Genomic DNA, 6,000 nt, shown 5'->3' on the forward strand with positions numbered 1-6,000 from the left:
GTCAAGTGGTATGTCGCTTGAAAACTCTTGTAAAAAGAAAGAAGCTACAACAAGTTCCGATTCTCTACGATCACCCTATGCAAAATGGCGGCGGGTCAAAATGTCATCAAAATGTGCATTGAAAATAATATGGCCACCCCTATAAATCTGAAACGGGCAGCCAGACGGAAAAACTGAAAAACAATTGTCACATGATGTTCAAAGAACAACAGATCGAAGTAAAAAGTTTCACCCCAGGGTCCCCCTCAGGGTCCCAAACGGGGTCCAACTCAAAATTGTCAAATGAAAAGAGGGGTCAAGTGGTATATCGCTTGAAAGCTCTTGTAAAAAGAAAGAAATTACAACAAGTCCTGATTCTCTACGATGACCCTATGCAACATGGCGGCGGGTTAAAATCTCATCAAAAGTTGCATTGAAATGAATGTGAAAAAGCACATATTCCAGTGGAATTGGCGGTAAAATTGCTAGACAGTGCCCGGTAGCCCTGGTGAGTTGTGGTGTTCATCATAAAAACACATCAGCGAGTGGTGCACACAGCCGAAATATTTAGTCAACGACACTAGTCAGTCGGGAGAAAATAACTGTTTTAACTTTGCTTGCACAGAATTCTTCGAGATGTGGAACGAGGCAAGCATGCTGTACCAATGTTCTCTGCATCTGTTTTGTAAGAGGTCTGGGGCTCTTCCCAGATCTTGACCTTGGTGTCTGCACAGGATGTGTGTTTAAAAGCCTTTTGTCGGTAGTTGTGATGTTGCTTCTTAGGGTGGCCTCTCCCCTCCCAGACCTCCGACACTATGGGATCAAGGAAATTGAACACTGTATCCTCCCGACTGGCTAGTGCAACGGACGAAATATTTCGGGTGTGCGCTACGCGATGATTTGTATCCATGATGCACACCATAACTCTCCAGGGTATTGCAATTATGCAGAAAATTCCCTTGGGACATGTTGTTTTGCACCATTTGCCCGCATTCAGCCCAGAACTCAAAACGACGGTATAAATAGATCTGTGTTCTGGACTTGCCGTGTGCTATCCAATGACGTATAAATCTTGCCAATGCCCGAGTGTCACGTTGCGACCCTCTCCGTGTTATTGTGTTATTTCCGTTCGAGAATGCATTTTCCCCCCAATTCCCAACCTAGGTTTGAATGATGTCACAGCCTGGTTCGTCTGTATACCTATCTTAAGCTCAGTGTTCCTCAGTAACAACAGGCGAATAATGGGATTGACGCAAGGTTCCAGCCCTGTCCTTACCTGCCCTTTTCTTTCCTATGCGTCGTGTAAAACTGAAATTCATGAGACATTAATGTCGTGAAACGTATAACTTCAAATGAAATACCGAAATTAATAAACATACACATCTTTGATAACGATTACTGCAACTGGATTGTGCTGTTTGCTGGTTTATGTTTGTTGTACAAAACATACCTCTTTCGAGAGAAATAGTCGCAGACAACCTTGAATTGAAAGGCACGAACGTGAGGTACGCCGGAACACAGTTTGTTCCACAGGAAGTTGAGCAGGCTTTGCTGAAGGGTCGTTAGTACGAATTGTAGTGAAGTGCATGTGCTGTACAAAAGTAATACACGCTACGAATTGAGATATATATATATATATATATATATATATATATATATATATATATATATATATATATATATATATATATATATGTGTGTGTGTGTGTGTGTGTGTGTGTCAGAAGGCTTCCATTTCATTGTAGAAGGTGGCACGTACTACCCTAATATCGTGTGTTAGTGCAAAATCGGCTAAAGATAGCGTTGTATTGGAACAATGCCATATACGAACGGGGAGGCATTTGACATGTTAATGGTGTTAGGAGAATGTAGGCAAAACTATAGAGCTGCAGCCCGAATTTATAACGCAAGGTCCTCACAGCGACAATCAATTTCCCATAATGTACTTCGACAGTTAGCAAATCGTCTGAAACAAACAGGGAGCATACCTCCTCAATATAGGGGTTACTAACATTCTCCATTTGTAGATGACAACGATGTCGTTATTGATGTTTTGGCTGCTGTCGAAGTACGTCCTAATGCATCCTCAAGAGATATTGCCCAGGATCGCGGAATAAGTCAAACAAGTGTACTGCGTATACTGTGGAAGCATAAACGCCACCCGTATCATATCTCCTTGTGACAGGTGCTAACAGATGCCGACCGTAATAAGCGCCTCCAGTTTTGTAATTGGGCCCATCAGAAATTGAGGACAAACCCAACGTTTTTCAGTATGTAGGTGCTGTGGACAGATGAAGCAATATTTACAAGTGATGGTCATGTCAACCTACACAATGCGCATTATTGGGCTGCGGAGAATCCGCACTGGACACTACAGATCGACCGACAGAGACGTTGGAGCATCAATGTGTGGGGTGGTATCATTGGAACACATGTAATTGGGCCCTGGTTTATTGATTGAAATTTAACGTCGGCTCTGTTCCATCAATTCTTGACAGAACATCTACCGCAACTGCTGGAAAACATCCCACTTCATGTGCGGCGTAATATGTGGATGCAATTGGATGGTTGTCCAGCACATGCTGCTCGTATATGCAGAGGTGCATTAAATACTTTATTTCCGCACCGTTGGTTAGAAAGAGGGTCCAATACTCCTTTCCCTCCTCGCTCTCCAGACCTTACGTGCATGGACTATTATTTCTGGGGTCGACTCAAGGAGCTTGTTTACACGAATAGACCAACTACACCAGAAGATATGAGGCAACGTATAATGACCGCATTTCGAAGAATAGGAGAGGCAGAGCTTGAAGCTGTGGGCTATAATTATTATCGCCGTCTGGACCGTTGTCTTGCTGTACATGGACGACAATTTCGGTAAAAACATGATGTAAAATATGGTGTGTGAAGTGCACATCTGTTACATAACGGACAGCAACCGTCTCCAAGGTAAATATGATATATCCTTTGTACGTTATGCGATGGTAAATTAATTCTTAGAACAACGTTAGACGTTTCAATATAATATGCTTACCTGCCCACCATAACGCTTCCATTTCCATACTGTGTATGTTACCAGTGTTGACTACGAGACGAGACAAGACAACGCTTTTCAGTAGTGTCACGGAAGAGGACTGAACAGTCTCTGTAGTATTGTACCCGGAAAACATATGTTACCAAGGAAATATAGCGGTTCAAAATGTTCAGGGTTTTCCCTCCAGCACAATCAAACAACTGCTAATTTGGAGGTGGACCCTGCTTGGATATCTCGAACTGGTTACCGTGATAGATTGTACTTTTGAAATAATGAGACACTTGTTTTTCGGTTTTTACGTCAGGCTGCCCGTTTCAGATTTATAAGGGATGGCCATATTGTTTTCAATCCAACTTTTGATGACATTTTGACCCGCCGCCATGTTGCATAGGGTCATTGTAGAGAATCAGGACTTGTTGTAGCTTCTTTCTTTTTACAAGAGCTTTCAAGCGATATACCACTTGACCCCTCGTTCCATTTGACAATTTTGAGTTGGACTCCGTCTGGGACCCTGCGGAGGACCCTGGGGTGAAACTTTTTACTTCGATCTGTTGTCCTTTGAACATCATGTGACAATTGTTTTTCAGTTTTTCCGTCTGCCTGCCCGTTTCAGATTTATAGGGGTGGCCATATTGTTTTCAATGCACATTTTGATGACATTTTAACCCGCCGCCATTTTGCATAGGGTGATCGTAGAGAATCGGGACTTGTTGTAGCTTGTTTCTTTTTACAAGAGCTTTCAAGCGATATACCACTTGACCCCTCTTTGCATTTGACAGTTTTGAGTTGGACCCCGTCTGGGACCCTGGGACGAAACTTTTTACTTCGCTCTGTTTTCCTTTGCAACTAATGGGATACGTGTTTTTCAGTTTGTACATATCTCGGACCGTTTTCGATTTAAAGGCCTGGTACGGACTAACGTAATCACCCCATATATATATCGGGTGTTGCAAAATAAGTGTTACAACTCTTGGGAGGTGACTCCTGCCATTGAGGCAAGAAAAAAAGTTCTCTTGAACTTTCGGCTATCGGGCATAGTTTCAGATCTACAAGGTGCCGAAAGCGTGGGAAAATGACTTTTGGACGCCAATAGTTCGGAAACTATCCAAGGTAAAGAGGGAGGGTAAAAAATTCACTGAAGAAGTCGTACCTGCTGTATTGAATTTTGCATGTTTCACAATCCTACCATGCACGCGCAAGGGATTCCCCAAAGGAACGTAGGGAGTACCGGATAATCTGCCAATTGAAAATTGATCTAAATGGATATGAATTGATAGAGTTTCTACCAGGTAACAATATTTCGTTTGTATTAAGTCGATATCTGGAACAAATACAAAATGGCGGACACCTTCATGCCCGTTGTGTGTGGTTGTATAATCACCAGGTACGGATGCTAGCCAACAGTGACGTTCTGAGTATTAAGTGTAGCGAATTTGTACTCAAATGGTCTAGAAAGACATCTGGAGTGTCGGTAGAGCACAACAGATGAAGCAGCGTGATTCACATGTGTGGAAACACTTAACGAAAAATTACCAGAAATGCACTCATACTCAGTAAATAGGAGTTCAAAGAGTCGGAAATGTAAAGAATAGCATCAAAAATATGAAAGCCATTGCCAATTCACCAATAATATTCTGTCCAACCGATGCAATATGATGTACATGGTTGCATACCAATAAGGATGCAGCAACTGAGACCACGTTGAAATTGTGCAAGAGGACTCACAAAGAGACTGGGGAATGTAAAGGAATGCCACTAATGGGATCGCATGATCGATATTGAAATGTGGCCAATGGGTGATATCAATGAAAATAAGTAACTACTCCTGAGAAGTTCTGCTCGACAATCGGAGTAACTACACCTGGAGTAATCTCCTCTCTCATTTTCATATCAATAAAACAAGCCACTTCTCAGATTGTGGCTGCTCCAGACTGCTCCAGATTTATGAACGTTTACTCGCGTTTCGTGTGTGCCTAGCAGTTAATTGTATCAATAAAAGGAGTGATTACTCGCTTCTCCCATCCATCGCGCGGTCATTTCGTTGTGGGTAACCTACGGCGCAGTATCCTAAACACCATGGAAGGGACAAGTAGCGACGACAGTTTCAATTAAAGTGCATTTGTGGATATTATAAAAGAGTTTCCAGTTGTACTTTCAAAGTCACAGCTACCAGAAAGTAACGAAGGAAAGTCGAAACTTTGAAGGCAATTACAGTAAAATGCAACGAAATATCAAATACACCAAAAACTGAGGCACAAATCCAAAAGAAAATCTTTAATATTCGAGCGAGAATAAAACAAAAAGCTATTTAAAAAAAGGGGGGGAAACAAGAAAGTAATACTGAAACTATGGGAACGAACCTATTGGAGCTGATGGATGTTGATTTGAATCCAGTAACATCAAGATTAACACGACAAGCGCATATCACATGTTGTCCAAAGTCTTTGTAGATTGTTTGGCTTTAGGAACGAAATCAGACACACATTGGTCCCTTTATTTCCGTTTTTTATAAAAGGTCCAGCCAGTCACGTCATAAAGCACGTCCACCTGATTGCGTTTTCCACACCGTACGTGTCCCCTTTCGCCTTGACATAAACAAAATACATTCACATGTATACCCCTTCCTATCAACATTGATATGATTCTAACGTTTCTTTCAGTAGCGGGGCTATATGAGACGGGAACTACTGATTACCGTGGAATCCGAACCTCATGAGCTGCCGTCGGGAATCGAACGCAGGTCTCCCACGCCAAAGGCACGTACGCTAACCGCTTAGCCACGAAGGAGCTCTTCCTATTTTAACGTATTCGTCTCCAAAATACTAGGTTTCTTCATTGCCACGTGTGTATAGTGAAGTGCTCCGATAGCATTCGGAAATGTAGGCCTATAATGTTCCTGCCACTCTGCCTTTGCTGGTTGCATATTACGCACACTTACCGGAAACAATCCAGTTTTCAGATTTTGCAATAATCGCATCCATTACACTTGT

The sequence above is a fragment of the Thermobia domestica genome, chromosome 4 (assembly GCF_964235325.1).
Source record: "Thermobia domestica chromosome 4, izTheDome1.hap1.1, whole genome shotgun sequence".
NCBI lineage: Eukaryota > Metazoa > Arthropoda > Insecta > Zygentoma > Lepismatidae > Thermobia > Thermobia domestica.